The following is a 22,800-nucleotide window of genomic DNA, read 5'->3' as shown; positions in this document are numbered from 1 at the left end:
TTTGATCCTTTGCAAACCTTGTGTGAATCTGACCATGCGTTATTGCACGAAGAAATCAAACAGTGATGGGAGTGTCTCTGATATTCAGGCAGCTATTATAATGCCCTTTAAGCATCTTTAGTTGCTAGAAAGGAAGCTTGATACTGATGCCAGAAAACATCTTGGGCCTGAATGTGCCTTTACTTGTGCAGGGCTGGCTGCAATCCAACACCCAGTTATCTGCACGCCAGTGGCGTCTCCCGGATTTAACACGTGGGAAGGCAGATGGATGGCAAAGAATTTGCTAAGGGGTAGGGCACCTTCCTACGCACTTCCCCGCTTGCTGCATCCACTTTTAATGTAAGAACTAAAGATCAGGCACCTAATACTGTGTCTTAACCATTATTTATTCCACCAGTGCTGATGATGGACAGCAGGAGTTATACTGCAGGAAGTTTCTTTTGGGTACACCAGGAACTCCTTGCTGTTTCATGGTATTTTAACTGGGGTGGTGGCAGCCCTGTTGGGCATCAGGTCTGCTCTGACAGAGGCATCTCAGTTGTCCAGCTGCTTCTCTGAAGCATGCTGGTGCTTGCTGTCTTCATCATACAGAGCATAAAGCAAAGCAGCCTGTCCCAAACCAATGGCCAGGAGACAAAGATCTGGTTGCTTATGGCTCATGCTCCCATGGTGCCCAAGGCCTGTGCTGCTTCTTGGCTGAGATCTCAGGCACAGCTTACAGGGGGTTTTGTCTACATGAAAGCATTCAAAAAAGTACAAATTGAATGAACTGTTGAAGGAGTTGTTCAACCATCCTTGAACCCCCATGGAGGAACCGTTATTGACAGTTGGTGGCCTTAGTATGGTTTCTCTTACTGTATGTAAATCACCATTTAGGCTAATTTTGGCACAAGTAAGGCCCTTACAGTCCCATTAAGCTTCTCCTGAAATGGGAAGGAAAACAAACCCTAGTCTTGAACCAAAGAACTCTTGTAATGATACAGACTGTACTTATGTGTTGTCTTTCTGCCTTTTCCTGTATGTGGATCCCTCATTCTGCCCCATGTCTCCCAGTGCCGAGGAAGCATGAAGACTTTCTGTTGGGGAACATGTAGTGATGATAGACCAGGGAGAACTGAGCTTGCAGATACCAAAACAGCCCTCTTCTGAGTTCCCTTCAGCGGTGTAGGGATAGAGTTTACTTTTACATTTTAAAAAAGGCTAAAAAAACCCCAAACCCTCCCAACTTCCCAATTCTGAAAGCCTAGAAAGGTGCAAGCAAGTTTGAAAACACCAAAGGCAATAACTTTCTTTGTTGCTTGGCAGCTGAGAGATGCTCCCATAAAATTCAGCAGTTTCATACATCCTCACCATGTGGTCTTTAATCTCTGGGTAGCAATGTGTTTAGAAGAAGCCAAGTCAATCAACACCCATTTTTCACAGTGAATTGACTACTAGTGTCAAATTCTGGTTCACATCTTGTGCCAGAAAAAGGCTTGTTGTCACCTACATGGAGAGCATGCCATGTCAGGCTGCAAAATCATTTGTTTTATGGACATGGCCCTAAATTATGTTCCTTGTCAAATCTGGGAGATTGAAACCAAAGTTGTATTGTGGTAGGGTTTTTCTCCCTATTTGGTTCATTCCTCTCCAAAGGTGGTTGCCTGCTTTTTTCCATATACCCTGTGCTCAGACTGACAGAGAAACAGGAGACTTGAGCAACACATTGTTCCTGTCAAGGTTGTTGCTCGTCCACTTCTGTTGGCCAATGCTACTTGCTAGGAGCTCTGTGCATCTGGGAGGGAGTTTCCAGGGACCTCAAATTACCGGACAGTTTACAAAATGTTGGCCTGATCTGCATGGCTTCCTGGCAGCATATGGAGGCGTTAGCTTTGCTCTGGCATGCATAGGCTGTTACAGCTTAAAAAAATATTTTCTTTATAAAATTGGTTTTTAGCTGGTGACCTGCAGTGAACCAAACAGGTGATGTTTACCTGTGATCTCCACATGTACAGGACTTATTTGCAGCAGTGGGAAGAAAAGGAGAGAGACTGGAGCAGCAAAGCAGTTGACAGTGTCTAGCACTGACAGGGACCGAAACCTGTAACTGAAAACAAAACAAAAGTCATTTTTTAAAAAGGTTAGTATTCTAAATTTAGCTCCAAAGCTGCTAAAAGAAGATGGAGGATGTTTTTTAGTAGGTGACCCAATTGGTCTGTGATGTCACAGGCAGTGAAAAATGTGTACAAAGCCAAAAAAAAAGTTCATGCTCTTCTGCACCCCATCATCCATGCAGGCTATATTTGGGCTCAGGGACGACACGTGTATGTGCGTCTGGTGGTGGCATTCAGGAATGATAGAGGAGCTGGTGACAACCAGGAATGATCCACTGGTGTGCAATGGGATGCTCCCAAAGAACCTGCCCAGCTCTGTGCTATGCGTGATTGCAGATAATGAAATGCCATGTACTTTCATTACGCTTCCAAATACTAAGGAAGCCTTCATTTATCTATGCCTGGAGAATCAGAGAGAAAATCAGCATCAAAGAGAACCTCCTACTGAAAGCATTTGATGTGATAAAGGATAAAGGGTATCTGGCGGGGGCCTTAAAGGGGGAAAACCTGACAGGCGTTCAAGCGCTGCTAGCAGTCCAGCCTTGTAGCCTCCAGTTTAAACGTTCTAAGAATATGATGATAATGCACTGGGGCATTCAGAGCACAAATTGATGTTTTGTCTTTAGCTTTTTTTTTTTGGTTGCACTAAGAATCTGCCCTGCAGCTCCCAGATTAATTAAATGCTGACAGTCTACTAGAATAGGAGCGGAGGATCTCTCCTGCCCTTTATGCGTGTTGCACAGACTGGAGTACATAGTGCCCCTAGGAAAGGAGCTTGTTCCATTAGGCAAAATCAATAAGGCAGAAATCTCTGTGAAATTCTTCTATTAAATTACAAATAGACTAAAACCCTATACCTGGTGACAGCAATCATTGCTTTTGTGTCCTGGACAGATGCTTGTGGGAGCACTTTGGTCAAGTAGGCAAGTGCACTTCTGCAAACATTGGCTTCACTTCACTGCTGTTTCCTACAGTGGCTGATTTTTCATTCTTTGGGCTATAAGAACAAAACTTTATTTTGTCTCTGTGCCTATTCTGAGAAATCAGCTGTTTTCTGGAGTATTTAGAGTAACTCTAGTATACCTATTCATGCAAACATTTGCCATTAAAGGTCATTTTCCTGCTGATAAATTCGGGCTCTCTCCCTGAGTAGGATGTTCTAAGTTTATAACTTTCCTTGGTTGCAGCATAGGCTTTTCCTCATCATACAAGTTTTATCTCAGATCCAAGCTTGGAGCCTTCTGCCATAGTGGGGCAGGGATGGGTGAAGAGCTCAAACACCTACACGGCAAGCGACACCTGTGCCCAAGCAGTGCCTGAGATAAACATCAAATGTGCCATGCATTTATTGTCTCTGAGTGGCCCAAAGTGACACATGCCCTGCGATCAATCTTTTTGTCAGTAATCTTTTAAGATCAGAGTATTCAGTTTTGCAAGCAGATCTTGGGCTGCTTCTCAGCTGGGGCAAAAATCAAAAGGTTCAATTTATGTCACAAGGAACCATGTCTGTAAAGGCAAAAGTTTGGGCACTGATGACTTTTGATGGCCTCTCAGAGACCTGCCATGCCTTTCACCTTCTCTTACGTGTCCTGTCTCTAGCAGGTGTATCGTGCTGATGAGCTGTTAAAGCAGCAGATGCCACAAAGGTTTATTTTCTTAGGAGATGCAACATGGGAGAAATCCGCAAAGAAATCATGATCCTTATTAGTGTCATTTTCACAGAAGATTAGTCTCCCGCTGTCTCTGTATTGCACTGAAAGACCCAATCCTGAAAAAAGTTCTTTGATATTAAAAAAACCCAATATTCATGCAAGTGTATCTGGTGGATGGGGCAGGGAACAGCAGAGTTAAGCTGCAGCAAGCAAGGGACATGCTAAGTGTTAGAAGAGTGGCCAGGGACTGGATTGCTTTGAGGATGTGGACAGGACAGTCTCCACCTCAAAACTCTTAAGAACACCCTGGATAAGGTTTGTCAGAAATGACTGACTGACAGCCTGAGGAAAGGGTTATGTCATTTCTGGTCCTTCCCAGGGTTATTTGTCATCAGTGCTGAAGGTCCTGTGTTATGTCAGGGTGCTGTGCACCAAACTACTTGTTTCTTGGAGGTTTCCAGAACTAAAGTCCTCCTTACAGTTCCTGGAAAAAAAATGGCTTTGGGGGAACATATTTTGTTATGAGGGTCAGAGATTAACACCCTTCCCAGCATCCATAGCAACCTGCCTTAAAAATCTCTGCTTGGAAATCTTTTAATCTTCTTTGGATGCTTTTTGAACATTTTCCAGGAATGTTCTGCGCTTTCCCATTCACAACTACTAAATATACACTCTGTTTGGACTGTGGACCCCAGCCTATTTTTACATTTATTTCCAGCATATTTTAATTTTTCTACCCTGGATAGAACAATTTGGTCTGTTCTTAAACCCAAGACCTTGCTGCCCCCTCTCCTGCTGTTGCCCAATTTCAGCATTGCTTACAAAGAGTTTATTATTCTGGGGTACTTCTGTGTGGACAAGGACTGCACTAGCTTCTGTCTGTCTGGAGACAGACATAAAACTAGGAAAAAGTGGGCCGGAAAGAAGGGAAGTCAGCTGTCCCTATAAAAAGTAGTAATAAAGCACCTCTGCAGTCTCTATGCTGTTTGTAAATGGTTAACTGAGTTTTGGGGCAGAAAATATTGTAATAGAGCAGTGAATTCCCGCTTGTGGAACATTTCTCCTTCCTCTTGGGTTGAAATGGCCAATGGTTTCCATGTGTAAGGCAGAAAACAAGTGACTGCTTGCTGCTTTGTCCTCCTGTGTGCTAATATTTAGCAGGGTTTTCTTTATTTCATTAGGTGCAGGAATATGGACTCATTGTTTACATTGCATGAACGGGAATGGCAAGAAATAGATTTTTATCATTGCTACTCTTGTCTTTGGCTGCTCCTTTGGCCTGTGGAGTGTTTCTTTCTCGATCTGGTGAAGATTTAAAGGTGGGGGAGCAAGATTTGAGAAAATATTCTCAGGCACGTGGGTTAGTGGAGGACTATTCCATTTGTGCTGTGGCTTGATTAAACTTATACATCTCCACTTGACCTTCGTATGGAAATTCACCTTTCAGATAATGTTTCTAAGTCTCCAGGGTCAAATCCAGGCTTCTGTGATGCAAAACATTACTAATGAAATTACTGTGTCCTGAGCTGACAATATCTTACTGGCCAGCAAGGCTGAGCTCAGAACAACAACAGGATGCCCTAGCTGTGCTTGGGACCTACCTCCAGCCTTTGGGAAGGGGGTTTAAATCCAGAAACAATGAGGTTTTACGTGTGGGTGGAAGCAATGGAAAGCTTAACTCCCACAGAGGCAGCCATGGTCCTGCCCTGTCACTTCTGTTAACTGGCACCCACCACAGCAGCTGGCTTGGCTCTACTTATTTATTTTTCCTCCAGCCATGGACTGTGCCCTTTGATAGTGACAGAGATAAACTCGGCTCTCCCAACAATACTGGTGCTTTAGAAATGGGGGAAAAGAAACCCAAGCCCCAGGTCTATTACTATAGAAACAAAATCCTTAATCCACTGGGGTTGGATGGTGCCGCAGAAACATTGACTGGAGTTTCCAGTGTGAAGGCAGGTGAAAGGGTTAAAAACGAAGTTGGTGCTTGTTCCTCCATGGTATTATCTGTATGATTGCTTTTCATATCTTGTTTATTGTGGTTAGCAGAGCAGCTATAATATAGAGTGCTAGATGCAATAAATCTTGTCATTGCAAACAGCATACTTTTCATCAGAGCTCAAGGAATTGCAAGGTAAGCATTCAAAGGCAATCTATAGATTTAATTATATAGAAAGTCTAAACTGTGTAGATCTTAAAGGAAATTATAACTGAAGATTACATGAAGTTGTTTTATTTGTATTACGTGTATTATCCTATTTTAGTTGTTATGAGGATGCAAACAATGGCACTGCCAGCACAGCGTCTTCTGTGGTTTTGTGTCGGCACTGAACAGCCAAAGATGCTGGTAATTTAAGGGCTGAGGTTTTTTTCCCTTTCTGACAGCTATGTCTATAAATTTACACTCCTGCATTTTAAAATCTTCTCTGATGCTAATTGTAGGCCAAGGAATCCCATCGGATAAAGGAAACCATCTCCGATTTTATTTATTTACTGAAAGACAGGCCTGTGACCGCAAAGCAAAACTCTGTGCATCGAAGTGACAGGTCCAAATTGCTCTAATCTCCACGCTGCCACGCTCACCAGCTCGGTCCCTGGCACTGGGCTGGCCACAACATGTGCCCCAGTGGAGGTTCATGTCAGACATCCCCCTTCCCTGGGGAGGTCATTTACCCTGTCAGTGAAAACTGCCCACAGGAGTCCTCAGTGTTTGGGATTATAAAAGTTTTAGCAACTTTCATTTTTTCCTGACTTGTAAAATCCCCATCTTGGGGTATGCTGATGTGTGGGCTTGGGTAGATCAGCTGACCTGTGGTATGGGGTCAACGCGGGACAGGATGGGTGGCTTTAGGGCTTGTTTTTCCTTTATGTTTTTCTTCTCCCCCCCGGCCCCAAACTTCATGCCAGCTATGTTGCAACATGCAACAGCCATTTGCTCTCCAAAAGCCCCATGTGTTAGCTTGTTGTGTTCATCCCTTGGTGGAGTGTAAGCACCAATATGCTGTGGGGCTTTTCTCCCCCAACACAAAGTCCGTGGAGACAGCAGGGGTGTGAGGGGCAATGTAGGAGGTTTTTGCTGAGGCTGGCATCCTTGGGAGATGAACTTGAGGCTCTAAGCAAACTTCTGGGGGTTGAGTTGCTTTGCTCTGCGGGCAGCAGGGTCTGGTTCACTGATAGTTTCCCAAGCTGAGGTCTGAGCAGGGTTGCTGGCCCCAGGCTTGGTTCTCCAGGAGGGACAGGAATTGGACTGTTAGAAATGGAGAGATGGGTTCATTCATCATTGCCAATTAATGATTAGACCAAGCTGGGTTAAAAAACTCAGCTCTATCTGTGGCTGCTGTGCAAACACCATGACACGGTGTGTGGTTGGGAGAACCTGCTCTGGCCTTCCCAGCTCAGGAGAAGGGCTGGGGAGCTCCTAGGTGGTAAGTGAATTTTCCAGATGTGTCACTGAAGTGTTTCACTTGGACAGAGTGACTGATGCTGTTGGGCTCACTCCTACGTGCCATGAGTCAGGAGGAGGTTGCCCAACGTGCCCTCAGGGGAATGTGTTGCTCAAACAGGTTCATCTAGAAAGGAGCACCAAAAAATCCCAGCTGGGAAGGGGCAGAGCAGGAGATGAATCTGCCTCAAATTCTCCACACCTTTCTCATCCGCAGCCCTGAGAAGGGCTGAGGGGTGTTTGCACCCATTTCACTGATTCACTGGTCACCTGAGTCTTGTGTTGTGAAAATGGGGTCACAGCCCTGCAGATGAAACAACACAAAATTGCTACCAGCTTATTTCATTATGTTGGGCTGTAGACTGTGATTCAGGAGCTACTTCACAAGGGCTTGCACTGTCAGTGGCATGAGGAGCCTTGGGGATGGTGCCAGGCAGGACCGGAGGGGTCACCACACCACCAAAACTCGTGGGGTTTGGTTCTGGTCCTGGCTTTCCCCCACGGCACTGCCCAAAGTCCTCCAGCGCTGCAAACCGCTGAGTTTGTCCAGTGCTTCGGTTCACCACCCTTCATTGGAGACAGGGATTTCCTACTTCATGCTGAGGCTGGAAAAACAGAAGTAATTGGTAGCTGTGAGGTGCTCTGCTTAAACAGTAAGAGCAGTGTAAATACTAGATCAAAACTAAAAGTGCATTTACTTCCATCTCACTAGCATAAAGTAACCACAGCTGACTAGAAAACATACTCTAAAATCACTACCACCTAAGCATCCACAACAAAGTACATTAATTATCACAAAAGTGCTTATTTCCATCCATCAGCAGCAGATTCTGAGGTTTCAGTCCTGCCTCAGTGGCAGCAGCCTTGCTCTCCTTGAGACCCCCTCACCAAATCCCCTGAGGACTGGGGACAACAGTAGCTTGGATCTTGCACAATTAAGATGCCGTACAGGGTGAATTAAAATAGAATAAATTTGACAACTCTTCCAGTGATAAAACTTTGAATAATTATTTCAAGTTCTGTGTGCTGACGTGGTAGGAGGGGGGAGTGTGCCTCGGTTCCTAGAGCAGCAGGGAAGTCACTGCCTGGACCATGGTGCTAGCAAGGAACACCTTGGTGGGACTTTCTGCAGCCCCATTGTCTACTTCCCTTGCTATGCTTTAAGTTCAGGGAAATTTTTTTTTAAAAAGCATACTAATATACATTTGAGTAGCAGCACAATCCCAGAAACGAGCTCTTTTGCTCATACACATGGTAGGAGCCAAGATGTATAATTTGTGTGGACTTGGGAAATTCTGGCCCATGTTGTTTTTAATAAGAGGTTCTTAAAAGCTGTTTTTTGTGCTGATAGCAAACCTGTGATACAAACCGGTGTCAGCAGTGTGCACACAACAGCTTGTGTGCTTTTTAATTCCATGCAGGTGTGTGATCATGAAGAAAAACCTTCTTTCCCAAAAATCTCCCAGGACACCTCTGCACCCACCTCGTACACCTCCCCAACTCCCTTTGGTATTTCTTCTGGTCTGGTGGGAAATGCAAAGCATCTGTGGTGACCTTCTACCTGTCCTAGTTTTTGGCTGACAAGGAAAATCTCTCCTCTGTGACTCTGATACAGATCTTGGTAGTTTCTCCTGCACAGGATCAATAGCGTGGATAAGTCAGGCATTGAGCTATACCCTGACTGATGCTTGCACAAACCTACACCCTTCACAAGCTTCCAGAGAAAATCCCAGTCCTGATTCATCCAGACCATATTGGGGGTGGTGCTGAGTTCCCCTAATCTTACTGTTATGTTTCCATGGGCTTCTCCAGGGGCTGAGATTCCCATCCTGGTTCAGGATTAGGTCCCTGGGCACTGTCCCCGCTCCCTCTCTGAGCAGTTATGAGGATGGGTTGGTGACAAATGGGCAAAATCATGGCACGTGTCTAGACTTTAGCACGCAGAGCTGGCTTGTAAATGGGGCGTTTTGTTAATGCAGAAGGAAATGGATAGATATTAATTGCTCTCTGGCAGTTTGTCATTTTTCATGTGAGCTGTTGATGAAATAACAGTAACCTGAGGGAAAACAGACAGAGGTTGAATTCAGAACCTGAATTCAGCGGAAAACACCTATCTCGGCTGAAAGAGATAGGCTGCATTTTAAGCTGAATTCTTTTCCAGTAGATTTGCCAATATCCAAATGTTTCAGGAATTATTCTTGGCCTCACCAAGCTGCTCATAGAAAAATTTCTTCTGAAAGTCAAAACATTATTTTAACACTTCCAAAATGAGCCATTTTGATTTTTTTTTTTCTTCATATCTTTCACTTTACATTCCTTTCATTATGAAACCCACAAACTTGGAGGGGGGGAACCACCAAACCTCATTCAGCCCCAAATTGAGAGCAGAGCAATACAATTTTAGTCTAAACAGAGAGGAGTGTTGTGTTTGATTCCTGAAAGTTTTGCAACTTTTTTCTGCTTTTTTTTTTTTAGCACACTTGCTTGCTTTTTGGGGATTGCAAACAAACTATAGTAATAATCATGCAATTATTTTCCCTGCTGGGGACAAACTCCTCTGTTGCAGTGACAGTAGTGAGTTTATTGATGTTGGACCCAGCAAACACTTGAGTGTGGACAGAGCTTAAATGAAAAATTACGGTACTTTGGTCTGTGCTGAATCCAACCAAACATCGTTATGGTCATCTTGGGCCAGCTCTGGGGAGGGGAGTTTTAATTACCTGAGTAGGCAGTCATTTAACTCCCGCAATTTAGCGGGGAGAATAACCACTGAAGCAGCAATGTTCCTTTTCCAGCAGTGGCACTCTGTGTGCTCTTCGCAGTTCAGAGAGGAGCAATGAGCAGGTACAGGTATTCAATGAAATTTATTAAATTTCCTATAAACAGCAGAAGGAACGAAACCGTTCATGTTGGATTCTTTTGCCCTTTACAGATAGAGAGTTACAGTTTCTTTAAAGGTGCAGATATACAACAGCTTTTGGTCTGGGGAAAGTCCAGGGGAGAACAGAGTGCGCTTGAATTGCTTTTGCTGGGAATTTATAGAAAGCTTTGACCTTAAAGGGAATAGTATAGCTTTGCTCTGTCTGTTTGCACTTTGCATTGTTCAGTAATGTTGCCTAGCTCTCAGCATGCTATTTCATTTATACATGCATTTCTAATAATCTTCTCTCTGTGCTTCAGTCTCTTCTCCCTTTTACTCTTCTTTTCCCCCAGTCTCCGCATTCCTGGCAGTTGCAGTAGGTTGGGCTGTTCAAGAGGTGATAGACAAAAACCCCCCGTGTTCTCACCATCTTTAAGCACAGAAAAGATAGAGGCTTTTCTTGGATAAAAGGCTTTGCCACTCTGCTCTAAGTACCATTTGAGCTTCACATCCCAAAAATGAGATTCTACCCTTCTCCCCAAGAGCAAGGCAGGGAAAAGCTTTCTCTAAATAGACCCAACTGCAAACAGTCATTGAAATGCATCGCTCTTTTTCTTCTCACTGCTTCACTTCCCCTCACCTCTGACGTAAATAGTAATTTGGCCAACACCTGGTGCCAGCCACCTACATCACATGTGTGACTAACACTCCTTGCACCCGTCGGACCCGTTAGCCCTATTTTCTGCCTGCAGCTCCATGAGCGACGGCTGCATTGCCGAGCCCTGGGTACACCCGTGTCCCTGGGCAGGGGGAAACTCGGGCTCCCCAAAACACAGACTATGAGGGATGGATGAATGGGTTGTATGGGGCTGGTTTTACTGGGCCCCTTAGAGGTGTTGGCTTCCCTGAAGCTACCACAGCTAGCACGTGCTCACTAGCATCTGTCGTGTGCTCTCATCGAAAGATTCAGCCCAAAGCTTGCTTTATCCTATTTACAAAGCAAATTTGGTGCTGCTGGACAGAGTGAGTCCACAGGCATGGGATCCTTCCCTGACCTCCCATCACAGGCCTCGGTGAGGCAGGTACAGGCAATCAGGCAGACATGGGTGAAATTTGATGCACACTGGTGCTTAACGAAGCGTGATTAAGTGATGTCCATCACAGCACGGCTGCTGCTCCCTGGCTGGGGCCCTGTCAGCCGGCTGAAGCGAGCACAGCCCGTGGGCAAAGGGATGCTCGGGCACTGGCAAGACATTTCCCCACTATGTCCCTGCCTCCCTCCTTCCTTGGTGTGGGAGCAAGAGGTTTTCCACATAGCCTGTTCCTACAGGAAGAAGAAATGACTGATTTCAGTGTCTGTATTCAAGATTAATGCACCTAAGCAGAGATGCTCTTAATATCCAGCGTTTGGTGCACTGTGCTTGGCCCTGTGACTGCCCAGCTCAGGTGTGAATGTCACCTGTGGGCAGCTGCTTGCCTGCACTGTCCTCCCATCTCCTGCCTGCAAACAGGCTTCACGCTGCTGTGGGCACTGGTGAGAGCCACGAGCATGCACGGAGGTTGTTGGATAAGCAATGATAAGTACAAAAAATTATTATGGTTAGGATTCTGTACAAGTGCTAAGACATGGGGGTTTTGTAGGTGGTAAGGGAATGTTGGAAAATCTGGGGGAAAAACGGTTTTTATTATGTTCTAGTGTGGGGAAACTATTTTTCAGGCTATTCTTGGTAAGAGTCACTTGGTGTGTGTTGCATGGGGTGATTAAAGCAAGCCAGGCTCAGGTGGGCTGCTGGCTTGAGGTGGTGGCAGGGGGCTTCTCAAATAGGGGCAGGGAAACACTGAAGTGCCCTGAGCCATCCCCTGGGTTAGTTTTCATGCCCCAAAGCAGCTAGAGTTGAGGATCTGCCCTGATGTTTCTGTAAACCCTTTGAAAAGCAATTCAGACTGATCTCTCCCCACACTCGGAGTGGGACCATGAGTCCTGTGGATGTCACTGTCATGGGCAAGAGGCACGGCACAGCCTCAGGAAGGGACGGTGCACCCAGCCCCTGAGCAGCTTCATCTGCTGCTGGCGTGTCTGTGACTTCAAAGACAGGAACTGAGAGGTTTTTCAGAGCTTGGCTTTGTTATTCATCTTCTTCGATGCTCATAAATTATCAACAAACAACCTCAGCTATCAAGTCGGTGAGGAGGACTGGGTAATTATGTTTGTGGTTCAAAATGAGGGTTGTCAATTTTAATTAGGGAAAGCTGAGGGCACAGGGAATTTTTAATGTTACTACCTGAACTCTTGAGTGCTGCACAGAAAATAATTGTAAATGAAAAATTAATCAGGGCTTGGTAGGGAGTGCAAGGGTTTCCTTCTATTTTATTATTTTGGTCCCTTTGAATCAAATTTGGGTCTAGTGACACAATCACCAACAGGTTTGTTTTTAATTACAATAAGAAAAAGGTATAAGCATGTACCAAATGGGCTGGGTAACTTCAAGGGGAATCAGATTTTGAAAAGCCAGAAATCATTGATATTTAAAGAGACTTCTCAGGTATGAATTTTAGAAGCAACTCCACTACCTGGATGGTGCTGCTGTCTGGGGCTCTGCTCTCAGCAAAGCAATCCTGAGCCGTTGCCTGTCCTGCTGGTGCCTATGGCCATGCCCATGCCTGCATGTTTTCTTTGCCCTGGTGCAGGCAGGACAGGCAGGATTTAGGCTTTGCACCCTTCCTAAGCTGGGCTCAGCAGCGTACATGGAGAAAGCTTAAAAAAGGCAAAATGAATTGTATTGTGACTCTCCCCTGGTTTGTAATGGGAGTGAGGTGCTCTGTGCTCCTATAGCTACATCCCTCCATGGTGAGGGTGAAACCAGAGCTTATCCCCAGGGACGATGGAGGGGGCAGGGGGTGCTGGGGTGTCGCTACGTGGCAAAAGGCTTCTCCCCTGCATAGAGCTAAGCACCAGGGAGTGTTGGTCCCAGTATACCTGTTCCTCCTAAAATCAAGGGAGCTTCATCCTTTAATGTCACTGGCAGCCAGAGGGGCTGTCTGTGTGATTGCAGTATTTGAAGAGCAGGCAAATGTCAGCCCATCATGGGGATCGTGGGTTAAGTTTTAATCATCAGTACAGTATCCTCTCTTAATTTATTTTCCTTCATTTAGACAGGATTTGCTGGATTGCATGTGATCTTGTGAATATTTATAATGAGAATTATTTTTTTTCTTGCTGCTTCTATGATTAACCAATTTGGTACTTTCCAAGGACGTGCACAGTGAAGGTTAAACTGAAAAGGCCCAATCCTTTCCTGGCATTATCCTTTGAGCATTAGCAGAATTTTGTCAGGCGTGACTTTGGTCTCTGCACATTCACTAGGAAGGGTTTTTCCATAGCCAGGTAATGCTGCCTCGCTTCAAGTGTGCATGGTACCAGCAGGGCTGGATCCAAAATATTGTCAAGGTGGCAGAAAGATGCTTTGGGCCTGATCCAAGCCCACTAAAATGACTCGACTGCAGCAAATAAGCTCCCATTCACTAACGTAGTTTTATAATAGTCAAGCTGCAGACAAGTAGTTGGCAATTGTAGTTGTTAAGTCATGAAGAATAATGAATAAAATGCAATTATTTTTTAATACTACTGTGCTGGTTTTGGCTGGGATAGAGTTAATTGTTTTCATAGTCTCTAGTAGGGGACTATGTTTTGGATTTGTGCTGAAAACAGTGTTGATAACACAGGGATGTTGTAGTTACTGCTGAGCAGGGCTGACACAGCATCAAGGTCTTTTCTGCTTCTCACCCCACCAGCGAGGAGGCTGGGGGGCACAAGGAGTTGGGAGGGGACACAGCCAGGACAGCTGACCCCAACTGACCCAAGGGATATCCCAGACCATATGGCGTCATGCTCAGCACATAGAGCTGGGGGAAGAAGGAAGAAGGGGGGGATGTGTGGAGTGACGGCGTTTGTCTTCCCAAGTCACTGTTCTGTGTGACAGAGCCCTGCTTTCCTGGGGATGGCTGAACACCTGCCTGCCCATGGGAAGTGCTGAATTAATTCCTTGTTTTGCTTTGCTTGTGTGTGTGGCTTTTGCTCTACCTATTAAACTATCTTTATCTCAACGCATAAGTTTTCTCACTTTTATCCTTCTGATTCTCTCCCCACCCCACTGCAGGGGAGTGAGCGAGTGGCTGTGTGGGGCTTGGTTGCCAGCTGGGGTTAAACCATGACAACTACATACTTCTGTTATGGTAAGAATATGCTAAACCTCTGGAAATACCTTGAGTCACTCAGCAGACACTGGTAGGGAAGATGATATCATTTACAGCAGATTACATGTCACTGGCTGGATTCACAGCCCTCCTAACAGGCTGGTGATGCAAAACCAAAACCAGCCTGGATCAGCTGGCAAATGAAAGTCTCTTGGTTGCCTCTTTGTGCCATGGAATGTTAAGTAGTCCTAAGTCAACCAGTAAATGAAAGGACTCGCTCTGTTCTCAGTTACACTAGTAAAAAGTGAGCATAATTTTACTGCTATTAGCAGACTCAGGATCTAACCCCTTTTGCAGAGTGCTGTGGATTCGGGTGGACCCAAAGAAGCCCCTAAACCTCCATACCGTGGAGTAAGTGGGTGTCAGCCCTTCCTGTTCATGCAGGTGCAAACTGGAGGCGAGTGCCGGGGGTTAAATGCACCTCTGCCCTGCCTCCAGCCCTGCATTCAGCCGTGAAAATCCCTGCTTTAATCCCCGCAAAGCCGAAGGGTTTGTATCTGTCACACCCCCTGCAAAATCTCATTGTGAGAATTTCCAGGTGCCTGCCATGTCGATGGGTAAGGTCAGAAATTAAGAGAGAAAACGAGACAAGCTTCTGTTCCCAAGCCCCCGGTGCTCCGGTAGGGCTGGAGCACTTGCAGTCGCAGATCTCCTTTGAATGCTCACTCTGTAATCCTGAAAAGCTGAAGTGTCTGTGGTCTGGGAGCACAACTTGGAGTTGCTTTTGCCAGGCAGGGTGACCTAAACCTCAGTGATGTATCATCCCCAGTCGGGCTCTGGAGACAGCTGCCTCGCTGCCTTCTATGAATTTCAGCTTCTCTCGCTGCAGTTACTGATTTGCAACCAGGCTTGAGGAATGGGGATATTCCTATCGAGGAAAGCTGCAGGCAGGCTGACCAGCTGCTGTGCAGCTTATTTGTGTACCACCGCACCTCGTGTCAGCTCTTTAACTGTTTGACACTCCAGCGTTTGAAGGGAAAACATGCCCGGGTGCAGTAGGTTCCTGGGGGCCTCCATGTTTGCGGGTGTTTCTGCAAATTGCAGCCGAATGCGTTTCGAGCTTTGCTGTGATTTGGGGACAGGAAGGCAAAGTCTGGCAGCAAAACCATTTAGCCCCGAGGTTTTGAGACAGAAGAATTTTGGGGACCTGATTAACACACGGTTACTTGGCTTCTATTTATGATCCTAGCTCAATACAACCAAACCAGTTCCTTGTGTTAGAAGATCTGGCACGTTTATGGGTTTATTTTGTCACGAACAGACAAGCCGTGGGATGCTGTCCTGTAAATTGTTTGGTGCCCTCAATTATTTCTCTCCAGGAGCCTTCTTCATTCAGCCTGCTGCCATGTGAATGCCTGGCATCATCTGGAGGGCAAAAAGTACTGTTGTTCATCTGCACCGCGGCGGAGAGCTTGTAAACTGCCTGGCTGCAAATGGGATAGAGGGTGGTAATTAAAATGTGTGCTCAGAATATAGAAAGAGGTTGCAGACAAGTATTTATCAGCTCCTAGGTCTTCAACGGGCTGGTAAAACACCAGAGCATATTTAAAACAGCTTAATTAAATGGTGCTACAGTTTTAACCTTGTCTAGGAAAATTGTTGGTTTATTTCCTCTAAATCATACATTTAGAAAGGGAAGGACAAAACCACTCATAGTCAAAAACTTGGATTGCTGGCCAAAAATAGACAAAAATGCAGTCAGGGGATAGAGCATTTGGCTGGGCTTTAGAAGAATGACCCTGGTTCTGCTGCTGGCTACTTCTCTGAGTCCCCCCTGTTCTCTGCATCCCCTTCACTCTGTTTGTGAAGAGAAAAAACAAGATGAAGGCTGGTTTGCAAAGAGCAGAGCTGCAGGAGGCAGCTGATATTGTCCTCCTGTCATGCAGATCCTTGCTCACATGGGAGCCACTGCCAGCACCTAGAGGCTATGGGATGAGTTTGTCTAAAACAGGCATTAAAGGGGTATAAATGGCAAATGAGCAAGGCTGAGCCTGCAGTAAGACAGGGAGTAGGGGGACACGATGGCTTCCAGTCACTGGCCTGGGCTGGTGCTATCCTGTCCTCTCCCCACAGCTGTGCCAGGCACAGCCCAAACCATGTTAAATCACAGGGCAATCACCTGCTTTCTTCAGGCCTTGAGACCAAGGTGATAGAAGGGATAATAAGACATCATCAGCTGGATTTTAAAAATGCTAGGAGCCACAAATTGAGCCTGGCTTGTTTCTGTATGCCCAGAAATGCTTGTATTGCTCCGAGGACTGTTCATTGGCCTGCTCCACAGAGCATCACCTACAAGCCGGGAGCTCTGTTAAATCAAGGGAAGGGTCTGACCTCAGTTTCTGCAGTCTGATACGATTTGGAGTTTCACACAAGTGTGGCAGTGGGCTTCCTGCTCTGGAGCAGCCTGTACGCACAAGGAGACTGTGCCAGTTGCAAGCGATGTCCGGCTGCGATCACCCTGGCAGGGACCAGCTAACCACTGCAGTCCTTCCAGGGCTTTTGGTCCTTGTTAGGAAGCCGTTCCCAAAGACAAGTGTAAAGAACCGCGAGCGCCTTCTTCCCTGTCTGTTTGCATTTGTGGGATCTGACCTACTTCTTATTTGTAACACAAAAGCCTCCCTTGTTTTCTGACTTGCAGCGAGCTACTGCAGGAGTGCTCAGTGCCTGGGAGCTATGGTTGGCTCCAGGAGAGTCCTGGCAGCTTGCACCACAACGAGCTTCACCTTAGAAAAGCTGCCCCCAGGGAAGGAAGACACTATTTGGGGAGGCTGATGCCAGCTGCACATGTAGTGACCAGGGTATGTCCCCAGCCCTGCTGCTCCAACCTCCCCCTCCTTGCACCTGAGCTCAGAGCTGTTCCTCCTGTGGTTGGGGCTGTCAGGGCTTGGGGGTTGCTGCCTTTCTTCTCCCAAAACCCAAATGTGCAAACCCTCAGCAAGAAATTCTGCAAAATTGTACTTTTTGTGGCCACAACCTCTACCTGTTTCTGAAAGGACACGGATGGTTAAACCACTACAGTGCGAGGGACCTCTTCTCAGTCGTTGAGCAGCATCACTTGACATGGCAATGTTGCACTTGAAGAAAAGGGGTGAAATGGATGTGCAGAAGCCGCTCCTCACGCAGACTGTGCCCCAGGCAGACCGTGCCTCGGCACAGGGCAGCAGCATGCTGTGCCTCTTGGCTTGCAGCACCAACCACCCATGGCTGTGTATCACGTGCCAATGGTCGCAGCAGTCCCCATGTGGAGATCAGCCTTTTTTTTTTTTTTTTTTTGAGGACATACAGGAATAAAGCCATTGCTACACTATGACTTGCAATGGGCACGGGTGGGCTGCTGTGAGGAGCCCCGATGCACTTTGCAGAGACCTTTAGCTTTCCCTCCTACCTATCTAGCAGCAATCCTGGGCTGCCACCCCTCCGGGGGAGAAACAGTCGTTATGAAGCAGGGACAAGGCTCACAGGATGCACTGGGGATTTTGGAAGGTCTGAGCTTGAACAGCTAGGAAACATTAATATATGCTCTTTCCCCTTGTAAATATTTCTTCAAAAGGCACTGCAGCTATCTGGGATGCTCCTACACAACAGCAAGTCATAAATGATGGCTTTCTTCAAGCAGAGTAGACTGGAAGCTCAGTTAAATACATCAAATTAACTGTCAAAATAATCTTCCAGGACTTGATGAGCCCAAAGATTAAACGGCATGTTATTTCTTCTCTGTGCTTTTTTATCTTAGCAAAAGGGATTTACAGTAGATTCCAAAATCCATATTTTAAATGAATTGCAAATAGTTTTTTGTAGACTTGGCCCATATGAAAAGGATTATTACCCAAAACAGCCCCTCTGTCAGGGGGAATGTAGGTTAAAGAGAAATGGGAATGTAAATAAATTGTAAAGGCTTTACAGTGAATTCTGCAGGGGGCATGTTTATTTTCTCTTTTGATTCTCCAAGCCTGGCTTCCTATGCAATTAGAGGGTCTAGCTCTTCATTGCAAAACATACAATCATTTCTTTTTTGTGTCATCAGTAAATATTTGGGCTGAAACTGTTTAAACATAAGCTTTCAATAATCTTTGTTTTGCTTTTCCCTGTTCTCTGGCTGAGTCTTGGTTTGAATTTCCATAGACTAAAAATACATGATTTTGTTTGAAGAGCTTAGATGATCTTGTTCATTTTGCTGTTTATCTATTACCAGGAAAATCTAATCCTTCTTTGATTGATGTTCAGCGATACAGGATATGCAGCAGGGAGTTATTATTCCTAACCACGCTCTTCAGGTACCTGAGCCCACTGCTGACATAGCGCATCCACCACATATTAAATTGTATTGCCCTAACATAATCTTCTGCCACAGGTCGGGAGCAAAAATGTTAACAAATAGATGCAAAAAGGTGATAAAAGATAGAAATAGCAGAGGATATTAGGAGGCATAGGGCAAAGAGAAGATTGGTAGCAGTCAACCCCGATTTTCAAGATAACATGACTCTGAGGCACCATTCCCTGCATTGTTCATGTTTGAACACTGACAGGGAAGGACAGTGCGAGCCCAACCCCTGGCTTCAGCCTTAGCTATGCTAGGTATCCATGTATTTATCTGGGGCTCTGAATTTCAGCTTCCCTTCTAGGATGTTTTATGGGGAACAGCTGGTGATTTATTTAAAGACCTGTAGGGTAAAGAAGCAGGAACAGGAAAAGAAAGCCAAAGCTTCCAGAAGGATTTCCCCGTTTACTGGGCTTCTGGATGTTCATGTCAAAGTTAAAAAGTAACATTAATTACAGGCATCTAGAAAGAGCTGTAATCATCTGTCATTCATGGTGACAGGATGACATCTCCTGTTTGGATGGTTCATCATTACCATTCGCAATTTCAGGAGCTCAGGCTACAATGATAACTATTTCTGACAACCTTGGGAGATGAGTTTGACATTCTGGATGTACGTGTGTGCAGGGGAGGTCATATGACAGTGCAGGTATACGTTAGGGCCTTCCCCAGACAAAGAGCAAACAGGTATTTTCATTCTGAGCAACTCTTAGTTTGGATAAAGGGGGAAATAAGCACAAAAGATGAAAGCACTGAAGGTGGGGTACCCCGCGTGCCCTCCATACAGCTTGTATTCACCGCTGTGTCTAGATGCTGTACACCCTTAATGACATTGAACTCTTCCAAATAGCCAACAGGTGAAGTGTGCTAAGTCATTAACCTGTGGCAACTCGGGTGTGCATCTTATTCTTCCTCAATCCCCCCTTTTACCTGGGAGCAGATCAAAAACAAAGCCTGCCCTTTCCATGGAGTGGGGTCACGGGCTGCCCCAGTAACCTGGCCAGAAGGAACGTCCTCAGAGCCTGAACTTCATCCTTTGCTCCTGGAAATCTCCTTGTAGGTTTTCTTGCTTCCAGGATGAGTTTCAGTGAGAAATGCTTGTTTGGAAAAATAAACAAAAACTAGTGGCCATTGAGAGTTGCCCTCTTTATTCCCTACATCTACAATGTTATGATTGCAACTGTCATCAAAATCTTGCTTGAGAGTGCCTAAACTGAATAAATTGGACTGGAGGGCAGCAGGGGCAGGAATGCCAGACCCAAATAATGGGTTCAGCATGCTGAGACTCACCAGTTCAGGACTGGTAAGCACCCATGAGCAGACTAACAGATGGCCAGTATCACATCTCTGCACAAAGCAGAGTATCATAACGTCAGATCCTTTTTGGCCGGGTGGCTTTTTTTTTTTTTTCCCCCCTGTCAGATATCAATCTCTTGAAGAGCTGGCATCTCTCATATCCTCCCTGGCTCTGGATTCTCTATACATCTGCATAAAGTAGGCCTGCTGGCTCCTGCTCAGCTCAGAGCTATGTAGAAATCAGGAGATCCTGCCTGCATTGTTGCCTGCCCCACAAAATGTTCCTGTGTGCCTTCATCGCCTGTGTGCTGCTGTGGCTAATCCCTGCATTTACAGTGCAGGTAGTTTGCAAACTTGGGGTTGGTCACATATACTCCCTGAGTGTATGAGGAATGCAGCATCTTCATCACTCTTGATTAATAATGTGTCATAAGAGATGAGAGCCATTTACTGGTGAAATTCACTAATGACGTGTTATATTAATAATAGCAGAAATGAAGAATAAAGAAGCAAAACAAAAAACCAACCCCATCTGACCCCAAATCCAAGCTAAATAATGTAAGGAGTGTCTCCTGTGATCATCTTGCTGCAGATTAGATCAATAGCAACATCTGAACAAAGGCACGAGAGTGGCTTTGAGCCCAGAGCTCTGCAGCACTGGCAGTATTCACAGCCCTTATCATGGTTTATTACACAAACGTTTTCCCTGTGCATCTCAAGGTTCCCTGGTTGGCTAATATACAGCCATTGTCGAAGTAAATATTTTGTTAATTTTTTCTTGCTGGAGGAGAGATCAAGCAGTAACTCTTCACTGCCACTGGGAAAGAATATGCAAAGCCAGTTCTTCAAAAGGTCAGGCTTATGTTAGACACTGTGATTACAGCTAGAAAAGGAAATCTGCGCTCATTCTGCCCTTTGGGCAGATGCTAGACACCACGAAGTTTGGTGTGCAAAGTATTTTTTTATACTTACGGAATAGCGTTTGCAATCTGGACTCTTTGAGATAGTTGGTAAGAATCTCTGCTGGGTCTTGACAATGGGATTTCTAACTAACATGATGAATTTCTTTGTTTGCCATGTTTATTTTTCTCCCTCAACTGAACCAGTCTCATAGTCTTTATTGTGTAGTTCATTATTTATACCGCAGCATTCAGCTGCCCTCATCGGATCAGCTCCCTCTGTGCAAACACACAGTGGGAAAGTCCCTTCTCTAAAGAGCTTTAGCCATCAGTGCTAATTAGAAGACAAAGGTGCCTGCTGCTCTCCCGTACTTTGTTCTCACCCACAATAACAGGCAGTTTGTTTTCCACAGTGTCCCGGGAGACGATGGGATTGTACCTCCCATGGGTCTTTTGCCAGGAGCCAGTGCCTCAAGGGTGCAGGTTCAGAGCTGTTGGTGGAGGATTTGTCCATTCTGTGAACAGATGAAGATTTGCAACATACTCTTTTCTTGTAAGATGTTGAAGCCTTAGCATGTCATTGTTTCTTTTAACACAAAATAAATATCTCAGCCGTGGGAAGCTGTCATCCAGGTGCCCTTAAGTTAGGCAACCAAAGAAACCTTGCTGTTCCTGACAGGAATGCTGCAGGAGGTAAGATCATGGTACCACCCTCCAAATACACTGCCTTCACTTTGAGGACTCAAAAGGACTTTAGCTGTAACTTCATCTTCCATCTTTCTTTATCTTAGAGCTTTACAGTCTCTTTTTGGGAAGATATGAAGAAATGTTTTCCCACGTTCCTGGTTATTACACAAGGGGAGTGTGATATACAATGAATGTTAAAATGATTTATAATGTAGAACGCTCCAAAGGATATACACAGGGAATGAGAGAACTGCTGGAACGCAATCTTTTGGCAGCACATGAAAGCCCAATAATGATCTTGGAAACGTACTGAATCAGGGATTAACATGAAAGACATCCAGCTAGGATGCTTAGTTCTGTTTTGGGTGGCATCACTGGAAACCTTGAGGAAGGTCAGTAGATCCCGTTGACTCTCAGTCATTCCAGTTGAAAGTTGGGTGAGAAGCAAAGACCTCATGGAGGACCAGATGCTGTATCCACACTTATTGTTCCAGGGTAAATAAAAGAAGAAAATGCTTTTCATTTGTTTGGGCAGCTGTTGTTCTCCAGTGAATCTTCCACTTCATCATTTTCAAATGCAAATTGGCTACGTAACTGTACATATTTCAAATGATAATTAAAGATAAAGTATAATTTAAATACATAATTCTATTGGTGTTGAAATGGCACGAGCCACACTTTGATAGTGCAGTCAAAAGGGTTTCAAGTGTGGTGACATAGAAAAAGCCAGTTGTGCTGGCCAGGCACATTTCTCTTGACTGCATTACACAAGGCTTTTTGAGAGAGGCCAGAAAAGTAACATCATGAAATAAGACCTGGAGGATCTGAAATGGTTTTAGTTTTAAAGTACAGCTGCTGTCATTTGCTTCCCCATCTCCTCTCAGCTATTTCTGCAATGGGGACCATTCAGACACAGGATAGATGTGGCTAGAAATGCAGACTTGGCAGCATGTATTGGATGCAAAGAATACTGTATACCTTATAGGAAGATAAAGCCATGTCAAGCTGGAAACAGAAAGCTGATACTTTGCACTGCAGCTCTCCTGAGCCCTGCACAGCCTTGTGTGATGGGATGGGAGAAGCTGAGATCAAATCCTGCAGGCAGTCCTGAGCACATCACTTCTGTGTGGCCACGCTCCCGCACGCACACCACGTTGCTCAGCAGCTGCTCCGGTGCTCTGGCTCCTACACCTCGTGCATGAAGAGCTGCAGGTCCACGGCAGCGATTTACTGCCCAAGGCACCACGGTCAGCAGTCCTGTGCTCCAAGTGCTGTGCTAATCTGGTGATGTGCAAATGG

The 22,800-nt window shown here is 45.4% G+C and overlaps 1 protein-coding gene across 3 annotated transcripts in view; it reads left to right on the top strand.

Annotated features, from left to right (window-relative positions):
* The window catches only part of MAPK9 (mitogen-activated protein kinase 9), a 79,326-nt gene extending 58,064 nt beyond the window's left edge, over window positions 1-21,262 (top strand). Inside the window, exon 12 of one of the 3 annotated variants that reach the window (XM_074838942.1) lies at window positions 21,228-21,262. The gene's annotated coding sequence lies outside the window, so the exon portion shown is untranslated. Of the gene's footprint in view, window positions 1-14,204; window positions 14,220-21,227 lie in introns of those variants that run through there. The other 2 variants (XM_074838937.1, XM_074838938.1) reach the window with 2 other exon arrangements.
* Window positions 21,263-22,800: the final 1,538 nt, after the last annotated feature.

Source organism: Strix aluco, chromosome 13 (genome assembly GCF_031877795.1).
Source record: "Strix aluco isolate bStrAlu1 chromosome 13, bStrAlu1.hap1, whole genome shotgun sequence".
In the NCBI taxonomy this organism is placed as follows: Eukaryota; Metazoa; Chordata; class Aves; order Strigiformes; family Strigidae; genus Strix; species Strix aluco.
This window is presented reverse-complemented; position numbering and strand designations above follow the sequence as displayed.